The following is a 14,783-nucleotide window of genomic DNA, read 5'->3' on the forward strand; positions in this document are numbered from 1 at the left end:
TGTGTGTCTGTTTCAGCGAGGGTGTCTCTGTGATTGTCGGTTGTGTCCTTGTTTCTGGTCTCGGGGTGTGTTTCTGTCAGTGCATGTGTCAGTATAGGTGTCTACCTTTGTGCAGACTTGTGTGCTGTCCGTGTGTATGTCTCTAGGATAATATGGTTCTGTGTGTGTGTGTGTGTGTGTCTGTCACTGGATGTGTGTCTCTGAATCATGTGGGTGTCACTTAGTTTGTCAGTGTGTCTGCCTCAGTGCCAGTGTTTGTCAATGATGTGTCTGCCTGTGTCCATGTGGGTGTTTGTGTGTGTGTCTGCGTGTATCTGTCTCAGTGTGCAGGTGTGTGTCTGTGTCGGTGCAGGTGTGCATATGTTGGTATGTCTGTCTCAGCACGGGTGTCTGCGTGTCAGTGTGCAAGTGTCAGGGTATGTCCGTGTCCACGGGGTGGGTGTCTGGTGTAGGGTCTCCAAGTCAGTGAGGATGTGTGCGTGTATACTCCGGCGTGTGCCGTGGTGTGTGCCAATGTTTGTCAGTGTGTGCCTATCTGTGCCCGCGTGGGTGGCTATGTGTGGCGAAGCGTCCCTGGGTCGCTGCGCGTGTACCCCAGAGTGTGCCCGTGTCTGCGTGTGTCTGTCCGTGCCCGCGTGGGCGGCTGTCGGCGGCGGGGCGCCCCCGGGTCCGCGTGGGGGTGTGCGCCCCGGCGGGTGCCGAGGGGTTCACCCTCCGAGCGGGCGGAGCGCCACGTGCCGGGCCGGGCGCGTCGCTCTGAGGCGGAGCCAGCCCGGGGCCCCAAGCCCCAGGCCGAGCCCAGGCGGGGCCCGCCCCCGACCCCGCCCCCAGCCCGAGCCCGCGCCGCCCGCCGAGCCCCGGAGCCCGAGCCGAGCGGCGGAGCCGAGACGGCGGCGGCGCCCGTGGGATGCGGGGATCGCACCCCCGGGGCCCCTGAGCCTGCGTCCAGTGCCCCGAGCCCCGCGCCGAGCCGAGTCCGCGCCGAGCCGCAGCCGCCCATCCCGGGGCCCGGGCCGGGGGACCAGCAGGTGAGCGAGCGCCCCCGCGCCCCGCAGCCCCTGCCGGGCCGGAGCCCCCTCCGCCCGCCGCCGCCCAACTTTCCTCCCCGAGGGTCGGAGCCTCCAGCCCCTGCGCGCCCCCTCCCCTGCTCCGGGTCCGCCCGGCAGCTCCCTCCCCCGTCACTCCCCACTGAGGGTGGGAGAGGGAGAAGAAGGGGCGCAGATCAGCCTGGCTGGAGGGGGTCCCCCGGGGGGAGGGCGTCTCTAACCGCCGTACGCCCCCTCCCCTTCCCTTTCCTTCCGGGTTTCCCAGTGCGCTGTCGAGGGCCGGGGGAGGGGGGAGCTGCGGCCCCGGCTTCCCGGCCGACCCTGGCGCACGCTCGGGGAGGGTCTGGGATTGGGACCCGGATTCCCGAGGCCGGAGACCCCAAGGTCAGAGCGGCGACTAGGCGCGCAGTGAGTGTGGTTCCAGAGAGTGGGGAAGCTGACCGAGCAGGGCTGGGAATGGGGGAGGGGGCCAAACACCCCGTTTCTCCGGGCCGGCGGAGCCGTCCGCTGGGGGTGTCCTCTTTGGGACGAGATCTCTGCCTGTCCTGACCGGGAACAGATCTCTGTGCGCCCTGAGAGGGTAGAGATCTGTGTGTGTGTGTGTCCTCTCTCTGCGCGCTCCGACCACAGAGATCTCTGTGCCCTCTGACGCCCTAATGGGGCCTCATTTCGTCTCTGTGCGCCGGGAAGGCGGAGAGATCTTCGTGTGCTCTCAAAAGCGGAGATGCCTGTGCGCTGGGTTTGGGAAGAGTTCTCTGCCCTCCTTGCTCTGACCCCTCTGACCCGGGCAGACTCACACGCCCTGCGGGGAGGCAGCTCTTGTCCTCTGTTATTTGACGGTCTTTGGTGGCGCCCAGGGAAGAAGTGGAGGTGCCTATCCTTGTGGGGGCCGAGGTGTGGAGAGTGGTAGTGGTGGGGGGGCTGCTGGCGACAAGGCCCTGGCCATAGGCCCGCCTTGCAAACACCTGTTGGAGGCCAGTGCACCGCGAATCAAGACACCATGACTGAGGTTGTGTAAGGAAGGAATTGATCTTCTCTCCTTAGTGCCTTGAGAGCAGCCTTGGGTGGTGGGATCAGTCTCCTCTTGGGGGCTTGGGCTGGCATTCCATTTCCCCAGCTGTCTCCTCGCCTCCTGCTGAGACCCCAAGCACCTCCCACAGTGGGCCTAGACAGCACGGTGGAGACAGGCACACCAAATGACCCCACCATGCTCAGCACCTCAGCCCTCTCCCTGATTCCCACTGTCCCCCAGGATCCAGAGGGACACGGAGCAGCAGAGGCCCAGGCGACCAGGAGCCCAGGCCCTTGCTGCTGCCCTCAAATCCTCCCAGTTAGAATTGGGCAGGTGCACGTGAGCAGGTGGTCATGGAGCTGGAAGGTGGAATGAGGGTGGCACAGGCTGATCGCTTATGCCATGCTGCTGTCACAGGAGCGTGGGGAAAGCAGGGTCAGGGGACAGCCAGGGCAAAGAATACAAATTTCATGCTAGAATGGCCAGCCCTATGCTGAAATAAGCCTCACTGAACTTTTAGTCTAACCCTATCATCACCACATTGTACAGGAGGAAACTGAGGCTGAGAGTGGGTCAAGGACTTCTCCAAGGTCACCTAGAGAGAGAGTGAATTTGAGGCACCACTTAGGGTGAAGATTCCTTGAGATCTACTTCTTGGGAGCCAAACTGGTCTAGCACTGACCCAAGAGGATCTGAGCAGAAGAGGGATTGGCCCTGGCATACCAAGAACCAGCATCCAGCCCAATGTGGCATGGGCAGCTGCTGTGCCTCTGGGGTGCTTGGCCCTGTCTCTGTGTGGTGATTGAAGCTCCTCTGGAAAAATTCCAATATTGACTCACTCAGCATGAAGACTGAGCTTGGAGGAGTGGTGGGAAGCTGGGACACCCGAGACAGCTGGGAGTTGGGGAGCAGGGGAGGCTGGTGCTTGGGCAATCCAAGGAGAAGGGAGTCATGGGGGCAGCCTGAGATAGTGGGAATTGGCAGTCTCTGTTTTGTTCACAGGAAGCTAGTTCCTGCTGACCCTTGGGAAGCTTATTGGAAAGGTGTGCGATGATAGAAATGTGTCCCCATAGTCCACTCGAAGGAGGAGTGATTACCTTGGGCCAGGAGAATCAAGGGTATCTGTCTAACAAAAATGACCTTCCACCCAGGTTTTGAAGGATGAATAGGAGTTTTCTGGATGGCGAAGTTTCGGTGCAGCCCTCAGGATCAGCATGTACAAAAGCACAGAGATGTGAAACAGCATAATTGTTAGTTTAGTGACCCATTGGGTCCCATGGTTTGAGGGAGGAAAGAGCAGAAGATAAAGCCAAGATCACAGTCACGGAAGCCCTTGTGAGCTCTGCTCAGGAATTGGGAATTTATCCTCAGTAATGGTACTAAAAATAGCTAACATTCACTGAGTGCTTTCTGCTGGCCACTAAGTACTTTATAAGTCTCATCTCACTGAATCCTTGCATCAGTCCTGGAGGTAGGGACCATAATAATGACCGTTTGGCAGATGGAGAAACTGAAGTCTCAGAAAGGTTAGGTAACTTGCTCACCGTCACACGTCTGCTAAGTAGCAGGACTTGAGTTTGAGCGCGGGGGTCCGAACATCCGCTCTTCACTGTACTACCTCTCCAGGGCAGACCATGGGTGCCGTCCAAGGTCTTTCCGTTGAAGGAGAGGGACAGACAGGTTGCCACAGGGAATAGAACCTGTGGCGTCCCAGCTTTCTTCTCTGTTAAGGGCCATGCCACTCTCCCATCCCTAACTTCGATTGCTCACTGAGTGATGTTCACAGCGCCGGATCACACTGTGAGGGGTAAATGGGCAGGGGAAGCTGCGTTGGCGAGCTTGGTGGAGAACAAAGGAGAAGCGATGGCTCTTTCAGGTTCTGATTTGAACCTGTAGGGCTTGCCGGGAGAGAGGCCAACATCCAGCAGTCAGTTGAGGGAGGGGTCCAGCGTTCAGGAAGGAGATGTGGGCTGGAGGTGGGAACTTGGAATCGTCTGTGAAAGCTCGTCATTGGAGCCATGGCAGTGAATTAGATTGTCCAGCAAGAGCGCAGACCAGTGGTTCTCAACGCTGGCGACATTAGCATCACTTGGAAAGCTTAAAAAAGAAAGAAACCCTATGTCCCGGCTCCACGCCCAGAGATTCTAATTCATTTGACTCTGGGGTAAGGCCTGGGCATCAGTAGTTTTAAAAGCACCCGGGTGATCCTAATGTGGTGAAGAGGGTGAGAGAGAGGAGGGTTGAATCCGGAGACCCGAGGCACTCCAACAATTGAGGCAGGAGAATTCTGCAAAGGAGGCTGGGGAGGAGCAGTCAGAGAGGTGGGAGAAGAGCCAGGAGCAGGAGGTGTCACAGGAAGCAAGGAGGACACACATCCCAGGAGGAAGGAGAGTCATCCATGTCTTTCTGCTGAGAGAAAAAATACGTTCTGAGAAGTTCATGGATAGATAAAAAAGAATGCATCATTCAAAAACGAGTGTCCACTAGATTGAACAAGAGTAAGGGTGCTGGTGGCCTTGGCAACAGAAATTTCCTTTTTAATGCATGCCCGGCACAGAGGGGTCATTGATGAATGAATGAATGAATGAATGAATGAATTGGTGAGAATGGAAGCCAGTTCAGAGTAAATTGAGGAGTGAGCAGAAGGTGAGGACGTGGAGACAGCATGTGTAGACAGCTCTTTCAAAGAGTTTGATGATTTAAGAGGGAGGAGAGAGATAGAGGGGTGCTGGTGAGGGGTGGGGTCAGCGGAGAGTTGTAGGGAGAGCCTGGAGTGGACACTGGAGGCGTGCGTGTCCATGCAGTGCGTCCACGTGTGGCTGCTTGTGGGAAAATGCCTCTCCCTTGCAGTGAGGGCGGGAGGTCTGTGAGTTAAAATTGTGCCCATGGGGTCTCAGTTGCTCTGGTTTGTCCAGTGGGCCAGCCAGGAAGACCCGGGGTGAAATGATTCTTCCTGTGAATCTCTGAGAGGGAGATTTTGATGGCAGGAACCGTGATTCCTGCTGGGGGCCGGGAGCTGGAAGGGAGGGAGATCTTGCTCTGAGGAGAGAAAGTGTTCCAGAAAGCGGTGTCTGGAGACAAGATGAGGTCATCTAGAGCAGGTATGCAGGAGTAGAGGGGCTTGGGTAAGAGGCCTGTGGCAGAATCCACGAAGGTGGCAGAGAGAGAAGGTGAAGCCAGGGGGCAGCCTGTGGACAGAGGCTGGACGCGGACGCCGCAGGGAGCAGAGCAGTCACAGGGAGGCGGGTCCCGCAGTGAACCACGGACTGGATGCCCACTGCCCTCTGCCAGCCCAGACTGGCCTGAGGAGTGAGTGAACTCTCTGAGGCAGAGTTCAGCCTGCGGTGGTGGAGGAGAGCCTGGACAGGATGTATAGCACCTACTCTGTGCCATGGAAGATTCTAGAAGGTGTACAATTCAGATACAATAACTGCTCTCATGAACATGGTTTACATACTATTGGGGAAAGATCGATTGGATACTACTAAACAAATAGATAAGAAAGATAATTTTTGATAGTGAGCAGTGCTATGAAGGAAATAAAACAGGACGATGTGATGGAGAGATGGGATTGACTAGACTGGCTGGTCAGGGAAGGCCTCTTGAAGGAGAAACTGAACTGAGACCTGAGTAATAAGAAAGAACCAATCCTGAGGAGATCTGGGAGAAAAATATCATATAAAGAGAGAGCTGCAAGTGCAAAGGCCCTGAGGCAGGGTTGGCTGCTGTGGCTGGAGCAGAGGGAGTAGGGTGGGGATGGAGAGATTCCCAGCCTCTATTTCCACCCCCAACCCTTTCCGTTGTCTGCGCCTTCAGACTGCCCCTTTGGTTGTGCACGGCTTACACCACTCTCCTCAGGCTGGCAGCAGATCCTGGGGATGAGACTATATTTAGACACAACTCTCCTCTCTGTGGACCTAGAACATACCGTGTCTTTTTAAGATGATCAATATGGAATGGGTGCTATTTATGGGACTCCACATCAATTCCTGGGGTCTGGGACCCTCAAATGGAGGCGGGAGGTAAGGACCAGGCTTTGTGGGCCAGGTACTGAGGCTGGCACCGCACTGGAACCGTCTGACTCATGGACACTTTGAAACTTGTATCACCTCCCCTGCTGGGCCTGCCCTCGCCCCATCCATGCAGTCACAGCCATGGGCTGGGGAGCTGGGTGTCCACAGCCTCCCCACCTCTAACTTCGTTTCCTGGACGGGCATCCAGTGTACCGAAGCCCAACAGAAGTTTTAGTTGTGATTGTTGAAGCCAGAGTCCAGTGGGACAGTTCATCAATCTCTCCTTTCCATTCCTCACTCTATTTACTACGCTGGATGGGCAGAAGGGGGTATCTAGGACCCTCAGCGCCTCCCAGGTTCACCCCCTGGGCCAGAGAGAGATCTGCCCAGGACAGAGAAAATGCAAGGTTGGAGGCAGGAGCTGAGCCTCCCTGGTGGGAGGTCACTGTGGCCCAGAGCAGCCAGGGGAGGCTGCCTGGAGGAGGTAGGATTGGAGCCTAGCCATGGAAGATGCGCAGAATTTGGAGAGGTGAAAGGGATCAGATCATGTTTGTGGGCCTTTTGTGGGAAGAGAATGTTTATGCTCTGAGGCTGGACTTTCTCTTTCTCTCCTCTTCAATTTCTCTCCTGATTAAGTCTCCCAGGGAGGCAGTGGAAAGTTGAGTCCCTGCAGGGGTATTAACCGAGGGGAAGGATGGAGCTGTTCTTATGGCGTCTGTGTGGGCTCAGGGAGGTCCCTCACCCGCTCGAGATCCTGCTGTTGTCATCTCCAAGGGCTTTCACTCCCTTCCTTACAACCATGGGAGGCCATGGGCCGGTGCTGGTCACCCCATAGGCTCAAGGTCACACAGGATGCAGGTGATGATGATAAGCGCAGGGCCGTGTCTCCCTGGCCCCACCCAGGCCTTGCCCAGGCAGTCCCTGTGCTTTCTGGGAATGGATTTGAACAGTAGAAAGGCTCTTCCTGGCATCAGGAGGGTGGTAAACGTCTTTCTGGCGAGTATTGATTCCTCGAAGTTCTGTGTGAGGGAAGAGCCTGGCTCAAGAGGCAGTTTTCAAAGGGATGGCAAGGCAGGGAGAGGTAATCTGGCTTGAGGCACCAAATCCATTCTCAGGCTGCATTAGCCATCTCCCCCAGGCCGGGCTGGGAGGTGCCCTGGACAATCTAAGATGGGGGGAAAAAATCAGAACACAGGAGGGACCAGCCCAGCCCAATCACTACTTCCTGCTTGGCCATCAAAGCCCCAGCCCCGGGTGGATGGCAGGACAGTGGTCCCGAGGAACCCCTCAGAGCCAAAGTGCCCGCCCTCTGGGCCTACTCCCAGGAAGAATCGCAGCCCTCAGTCCATTCCCTGCTGGGCCCAGGGCCCCACCCAAGGGACACCCAGCTGGTGTTGGGGTGCAGGGAGGCCGAGGGTCAGAGGCTCGCTCACCACAGGCAGACTTGAGCGGAAGAAGGCACCGGAGCTCAGCTGGCCATTTGCAGCACCAGCCCTGCCACCGTGCTGCATCAGATGCGGCATAGACTGCCAGTTAAACAAAGCGACAGCTAGTTGCTAACAAAACTGCAAACCCAGGGAAAGCCCCCACTCCGCGCTTGCCTGCCTGGGTGCCTATTAGAGGTATAATTGCTGAGCTTCCATTTCAGGAAATGTCTGAGAGAGGGAGAGAAAAACACTCCTGAAGGATCCCCTGGGGCTGACCATCCCCGAAGATAGCTGGACTTCAGGTCCCCTCCAGCCCTCGCCTTTTATGATTGAATTAAGGCCTTGTCCCCAGATGGGTCACTTGTGTTCTCAGTGCATTGCACAGGTAATTAGATGCCACTCACCAACAAAAACAAAGTAAAAATCTCGAAAGCATTATGTTGAGCAGGAACAGTTGACACACGAGAGCCCGTACCGTATGGTTCCGTGTATGTGAAGTTCCAGAACAGGCAAAACTAATCTACAGTGATAGAAATCAGAAGAGTTGACTGAAAAGAGGCAGTGGGGAACTTTTGGGGACGATCAGAATGTTTACTATCTTAATTGGGGTAGTAGTTAAACAGGTATGGTTTATACATTTGTTAAAAGGCGTTCAACTGTACACCTAAAAACTGTATTTTCTTGTATATATATTATACCTCAATTTAAAAGAGTATTAAGGAAAAAGGGTTGCACATTTGGCTGTCCTGTGGCATGGACACTCTTGTGGCGTAGATTTTGTGTATTGGTGGATTGGCTTTTCTCCCTCTGAGGACGAAGAGGCCCTATAGCCTGGGCCTCCCAGGTTTCTCTGGGGGCATTTTTGTCACCCTCAGTGCACACAGTAGGTGCCCCATAAATGCCTTGGTTGCCATGGCATCGGTGCACAGTTCCCCTGTGAAGCCTTTTTTCAGCCCAGGTATTGAGAAAAATGAGTTGGAAGAAACTGGGCTGGAGAGAGACAGGATGCTGATTGCTGTCTTGTGGGCAACTGTTTGCTATGAAGGCATTTCCTGGCCCCAGGTGGGCACTTTTCTGGCCCCATTGTGTGTATTGTGAGGGTGTAGATGGTCGGGGTCTGGGGCGCAAGTGAGCCTAGGTGACTGTGGGGTCCCAGGAGTAGATCTTCCGGGCTCCCTCCTGGAGACCCCAGGGCGGGGCGGTTCTAGGCCTTGACTGACAGCTCAGTGCCGCTCAGCACGGTATAATAGATCTCCTATGCATGAAGCAGTAAAGGGGGTGAGAAGGAAAGCTCAGGTTTGAGGGGAATGGGATGCCGTGTGCCCTGTGGAGGGGGCCCTGAACGAGCTGGGGAGTTTGCAGTTCCTGTGGCCTGGCACCGAAACACCACCGAACATTCGATGAAATGAATGGGCAGCTTCCAAGCCCCCGACCCCTGTCTTTACTGTGGGGGAGACCGACGAGAAGGCAGGGGGCTTGGGCTGAATCCAGGGCTCAGGCCATAGATGCGCCTCCCCCCATACCGGCTCTCCCCTCAGCTCCCACTCCGGAGGGCAGCGTGGTCTCAGGGCCCCCGGTTTCATCCCTGCCTGGGGAATTACTTCGGCAGAGCCCGCGGGTGGAGTTTTCCTGTCAGCTAAATTAGCCGCGGCTCCAGCCTGAGCGTCGGAATAAATGAGATGCAAATGTATGTAAATGAGGGCATCCCCGGCTTCTGGGGTGGGCGTGTTCGCCTCTGGGAGGGATGAGGATGATTCTGCAGGACTTCCCCAGATTGCTGGGGGCTGGGGTAGGGACTAGAGAAGGGAACCCCTCAGGATCCCCCTTCCCCAGGACCAGGCTCTAGACCGGACAGGGTTAATGCCTGTGCAACCTCAAAGGAGTGGAGCCTGCAGGGAGCCGGTTAGCAGAGGCCCCGCACAAGGACGTGCCAATGTGCCTTTGGTCTGGGAGCAAGGACCTGAATGCACAGGCCACGAGCACCAGCTGGCACCCCCGCCGAGCCTTTGTCCAAGCCGTTACCCCGGGAGAGCCAGGACTCTGCAGATAATTGCCTGGGCGGGAGGGATGGCCTGAAACATGCTGTCGACCCGCCCCCTTGCCCCTCCCCCCCACCATCCCAACCTGTGGCTTAAGCCTGCAGAACCACCCACAGCCACTGCCAGAAACTGGGGTGGCCACTTTCTGATCTGGTGAGGACAACTCTTCAACCATCCCACCCCTCCTCCCCGTCCATTTCTTGCTCCTCCCCTCCCCCACCCCCAGGCGGGCCTGACGCCCAGCCTCTGAGGAGTGGCGCTCAGTCAGAGTTTAGGGCCTGGTGGCTGGAATTTAGGGCAGTGCCATCCAATAGAGATATAATGTGCACTACAAATGCGAGTCACATATGCAATTTTAAATTTTCTAGTAGCCATATTTTAAAAAGCAGTAAGAAACAGGTGAAATTAATTTTAACATGTTTTATTTAACCCTGTATATCCAGAATATTACCAGTTTAAATTGTAATCAATATTCAAAAGTTAAAAATGAAATGGTTGACGTTCTTGATCGTACTAAGCCTTCAGAGTCAGTGCGGATTTTGCAAGAGCACATCTCAATCGGCACTCACCAGGTTCCAAGTGCTCCCGAGCCTTGTGTGCCCAGTGGCCGGCTACCCTGTTGGCTGAGGCAGCTCTAAGGTGCCTGAGCTGGAGCGAAGAACTGCTGGGGAGTCGTTTCTGTCAGGGAAACTGCTGAGTCTTTGGCAAGGGCAGAAATGAGCCGGGTCTCCCTGGGAGCATCTGCCCACACGTGGGCCTGGGCGAGCCTGCCCTGCCAGGCTGCAGAGAGGGAGGACCAGCCTCAGAGGAGGCGGACGGAGCCAACTCACAGCTTTGGAGTGGGGATCACAGACACACTCAGTCCAGGTGGGTGGGCCACAGATAGACCATGACCCTTCCTCCCAGCTCTCTGTGACCTCAGAGGTCGGAGGCAATGTAGTGCAGTAGTTAGGCTCACAGGCCGGCTTCAGACAGACTGTCTTGCTGACTTAATCTCCGAGCATCAGATTTCTCATTTGTAAAATGAGGATAAACCACCAACCCCTCTCCTAGGATTGTTGCAAGGGTACAATAAGGTGATCACAAACAGTGCTTATGCAGTCCTGGGTGCATAATGGGCCCATGATACAGCTGGGATGACCCGCCCCAGCTCAGAGTTGAGGAAACTGAGGTGTAGAAAGGGGGGGGATATGACGTTGTCCAGGGTTACAGTGTGGGTTAGTGGCTGGACAATAGGAAGGTTAATCTGGCATTCATTCATTCATTCATTCATTCACCAGGCCCTTCTAGGCACCTGTGTGGGGCCAGACCATACCTTGGGAGCTCAGGACACAGCCAAAGGGAGAGGCAGATGTGGAAGTAAATTATTCTACCCTGTGATAAAGCTAATGTAGGCATACAAGGGTGTCAGGAAGTCAGAGAAGGGAAGGGCCAGCCGGTCAGGGAGGGCTGGTGTGGGCAGCGAGGAGGGTGTCAGAAGAGGGTCCTCTGAGCTGGGTCTCTTAGGAGGAAAATAATGAGAACAATGATAATAGCAGCTGACATTCATTGAGTACTTTCCATGTGCCGAGCAGGTACAAGTATTAATACATTTATGCTTCAAACAGCCCTGTGAAATAGGCACTGTTATTAGCTCCATTCTACAAATGGGAAAACTGAGGTAGAGAAACATCAATTAACTTTCCCAAGAACACACTGCAGGTAGCAGGGACCCAGGTTCACACGGGCAATCTGGCTTCCAAGCCACAGCCCTAACCCCTTCCCTATTCCACGTAGGAACAGGAAATGTTCCAGAGGGGGAGAGAGGAAGAGGGCAGAGGGGAAGCGGAGCTGGACACAGGGGCTGGGTTCTCTGGCCCAGGGCATTTCCTCATTGCCAGTCTCAGCAAGACTGAGTGGAAATTTCCTTAAAAGCCACCACGGAGTCTCTTTGCTGATGACTGTTCCTCATTTCCCCCTTCATCACCTGTTGATTTGGGATCCATTGCCTTGGGAAGAAAAATATGCTATGATGTCATTTGTGGGACTATGTACACAGTGGGTGCTGATTAAATGTTCACTGAATCATTCAGTTAATAAAATGAGCCCATGAGTTGTGTTAATTAGTTTTAACGTGTTCTCCTCAAGGAAGAAATGAAGTCACTCCTGGTGCCTCCCCTCCACCTGTGGGGAGTGAGCCCCTGCTTCAAGGGCACCCACACCCTCTCCCTGAGCCTCTTGCTTTAGGATGGAGGGGCAGCGGGAGGCAGTGCCATGGGGCCGGGGCACAGGTGGAACGAGTGCCCAGGGTGGTGGGTGCTCCAGCCCCAGGTCACCCCGGCCTGCAGGGCGAGAGAGAGGAGCCCAGAGCAGAGGAAGCCAGCAGAGATTTTCTAGGAAGCCTAGGAACCACTTCCACCGAGCGTTTTGCATAAATTTACATGGCAAAGAATATTCTTTGCATGTTGTGTTCCAGAGGCTCCTGATTCCAAGGCGACCAAAATGCCAGACGTGACTCAGGACGCTGGAGTGTGCCTGCCCTCGGGATCCAGGAGGGCAATGGGCAGGAAGGGGCTGCAAGGAGGGGTTAGGCCGGAGTGGAGTCCCTCTTCACCCCTCAGATGAACAACCGTCCTGGTTTGTCTGGGACTGAAGGTATCTCAGACACAGGAATTCTACTGCTAAAACAGGGGAAATCCTGAATATCACCGCCCCATCCCAGACAGTACCCACAGTTGCACTCTGGGCTGCCAGCCTGTCATGCTCTGTGTCATAGCTTTGTAACCACCATTGATTGAGAACCAGCTCTCTGCCCTGTGCATTCAGGAAATCTTCCGCCCAGCAGGCCTATTGAAGAGACAAAAAGAGGAGACCGTCCAGGACAGTCCAGTCTGGTGTGAACAGTCAATATTCTTCCCTACAATATCTCTGCCCTGATGTGGACATCCATACATACAGGCCAATGACTCAGAGGAGGGCGCGAGAAGCTTTCAGGCTGTTTGGGGAGACCAGAATTGCCCCCATGGCCTGTCAGAGAGCAGCTGAGGCCTGAAGGGGGCAAGGACTGGGGGTGGGGCTCAGCCTCCTGGCCCAGAGGAGTGAGGTCAGTGTGGGTGGGCAGTCAGAGGAAGTGTCCTGGAGGAGATGGGGTAGTGAGGAGAGCCTGAGGTCACTCTGCCCTCGCACAGGGCTGGGGAAGTGTTTGGGAATGTCTAGGCCAGGGAGTGGTGGGAGCTGCACGTGGAGGATGGAAGGTAAAAGGGAGGAGGCCAGTGGTAGTGGGATCAGCATGGTCCCAGCTGGGACGAGGATGCCTGTCCCAGGGCAGTGGCATTGGGGATGGGGGCTGTGAAGTTTGGTGGGGGTGTGGGGTTGTAGCCAGTGTCAGAGGAAGGGACGTAAGGAGGAACCAGTTTGAAAAGGAGCATTCATAGTTTGTTCCCATTAACTCTCAGGAACCACCAGAATGTAGGGAGAGATGCACCCAGTAAGCAGAAGCTGATGAACTTGGGACAGGATGGAGTAGCGGGTCCCTAGAGCTCGAGTGAAGCTGACAGGATAGGGGAAACTGGCCCAGGGAGAGTGGTCAGCTGGAAGAAGCTGTCCTAGCCCAGGGAGCGGCAGCAGGGCTGGTGCAGATGGAGAAGCTGTCCTGGGTGAGAGGAGAGAGTCACGGAATGCTGGCGTCTAGAAGAGGAGCTGTGCTCTTTCAATCAGATCAAGTCCAGTCTCCCCCGCATGATGGAGCTGTGCAAGGCAGAGGCCCCCTGCTCTTCCCCAGCTAGGGGTGGGTCCTCCCTGGAAAGCTGGGGACTTGACCTCCTAGGCCTTAGGGTATGGCTGGGCCTGAGCCTAGAGCATCCTTAGACCACCCCCAACCCCTCCTTCCCTGGCATCCCCGGAAACCTTGCAGCCAGAGCTCAGCCAGTCTCCACCACAGCAGGGCGTGGGCCTTGAGCTGCTGAAGGAAGGGCAGGGCCAGAGCCAGGTGCAGGCAGCGGGAGACAGAGAACAAGGGAGGAAAGGATCCTGCCCGCCCACCGTGAGCCGCCTGTGGGACCCAGAGACAAAGGACACTCTTGGCCGGTGTATTTTGGAACCTGAGGCTGCCTGGCTGCTGGGGAGCAGGGAACATCATCTGGAATCTGGTTTCAGAAACCACCAAGCCCCAAGGGTTTGGGTGATCTGCTGGAGTCCAGCTGGGACAGAAGCTTCTGAGGACCCAGGGCCCCATTGTCAGGGCTTCTTTATTAATGTATTAAATAATACAATCTAGCAGTGGGTCTAAGGAGTATTGTAATTTTTTTTTTTTTGGTGAGGAAGGTTCACCCTGAGCTAACATCCATTACCAATCCTCCTCTTTTTTTTCCTTGCTTGAGGAAGATTAGCCCTGAGCTAACGTCTGCACCAATCTTCCTCCACTTTGTATGTGGGATGCCTCCACAGCATGGCTGGTGAGTGGAGTAGGTCCCCACCCAGGATCTGGACCTGGGAAACTGGGCCCCGAAGCGGAGCACATGGGACTTTAACCACTTGGCCATGGAGGGACCCTGCAGCACCTGTGGTGGGATAGGGTACTGCTGACACTTCCATTTTGCTGCCTACATTCATAATTGAAGGAAATGCTAAATTTCAGTTAGAGTTCATGAGAGTGAGACGCAATTTCCCCCTGAATTCTTTCCCCATCCCTCCAAAAGGCCTGTTAGGAACCCCTGCATGATATGGATGATCAAAGCTAATCTATGCTGTTAGCAGTCAGGAGAGTGGTTATCCCTGGTGGTTAGTGACTGGAGGGGAACCCAGGTCTGAGGGACTAGGAACAATTTATTTCTTGACCTGGGTGCTGGTTCCCAGGTACGTTCAGTTTGTGGAAATTCATCCACTTGTGCATTTAGGGTATGTGCACCAATCTGCATGAATTATTGATTTCAATACAAATTTTAAAAACACCTTTACTAGAACAGATGTATCTGTAGGGTCAGTTTGCGGGCACGGGCACGCACACACACACGCGCGCACACACACACACACACACACACGTCGGTCTCTACTGGTGAGCCTCTGCAGGTCCATGGGCGTACACGTGTCTCCAGAACCCTTGCAGGCGTGTGGACACAGATGGATACAGTGAGACAGAGAACACTATTTTTAGGAAATAATTCCAAGCAAAAGAGGAGGCTTCTTGATTTACGGAACTCGCGATTGCTCGTGTGGAGAGGATTGCCCTGCAAGGCTGCTGTCATCCAGGCTGGCTTTTTTTTTTTTTA

At 55.2% G+C, this 14,783-nt stretch overlaps 1 protein-coding gene across 3 annotated transcripts in view; it reads left to right on the forward strand.

The window, feature by feature from the left end:
• Positions 1–852: 852 nt before the first annotated feature.
• The window catches only part of SCN5A (sodium voltage-gated channel alpha subunit 5), a 99,267-nt gene continuing 85,336 nt past the window's right edge, over positions 853–14,783 (forward strand). For 2 of the 3 annotated variants that reach the window (XM_023619740.2, XM_070236858.1), the window contains exon 1: positions 853–1,028. The gene's annotated coding sequence lies outside the window, so the exon portion shown is untranslated. The remainder of the gene's footprint in view (positions 1,029–14,783) is intronic. The other variant, XM_070236857.1, reaches the window with a different exon arrangement.

This window comes from Equus caballus, chromosome 16 (assembly GCF_041296265.1).
Source record: "Equus caballus isolate H_3958 breed thoroughbred chromosome 16, TB-T2T, whole genome shotgun sequence".
Taxonomy (NCBI): Eukaryota; Metazoa; Chordata; class Mammalia; order Perissodactyla; family Equidae; genus Equus; species Equus caballus.